This window comes from Bison bison, unplaced genomic scaffold (assembly GCF_000754665.1).
Source record: "Bison bison bison isolate TAMUID 2011002044 unplaced genomic scaffold, Bison_UMD1.0 scf7180017857652, whole genome shotgun sequence".
Lineage (NCBI taxonomy): Eukaryota > Metazoa > Chordata > Mammalia > Artiodactyla > Bovidae > Bison > Bison bison.
In genome coordinates this window covers 7,624-8,316 of record NW_011488225.1, presented here as the reverse complement: position 1 = coordinate 8,316, position 693 = coordinate 7,624, and positions in this window count along the sequence as shown.

The window sequence follows — 693 nt, the reverse complement described above, 5'->3', positions numbered from 1 at the left end:
TCCAGTATTCTTGCCTGGAGAATCCCATGGACAGAGGAGCTTGGCAGGCTACAGTCCATGGGGTTGCAAAGAGTCTGGCACAACTGAGCCACTGAGCACACACGAAGGTCACAGAGAGCTCTGTAGGCAAAAGAATCTGGACTTAATCCTAAAGGCAGTAAGAATCTATTGAAGGATTTGGATAATTTTAGCAGCAGTTTGGGCTATGGACTATAGAATAGGACTGGATATGGTTGTGAGTCATTTAAGCAAAGTACGAGTCAGTTGTTCTTATGCAAGAACAGGCAAAGATTTGAGAGAATTGAGGGGAGGTAAAATCTACAGGTGATTAAATGTGAGGGATATTTCAGTTAATTAGTGAAGAAACATTGATTGAGCCTAGTGAGTACCAGGCATTATTGTTGGTGCTCTGAATATAGCAGTGAATAAAACATACCCCCTTCCCTCATAGAGTTCAGGATCTAGTGGGAGAGGAAGACAGATAAGTGAATGAGAGTGAGAGAAGTACTCTGAAGACAAAGTGATATGAGAGGGTTTGGGGTGAGGGTTCTAATTTAATGGTCAAGGAAGACCTTGCTGAGTAGCTGTCATTGGTGTGTAAATAAGCATGTGTTGCTGTGATAAAATATTTTTTAAAAGTCTGAAAAAGGAAGCAATGAAAGAACCAAGAAAGTTACTTTGAAAGACTGGCCA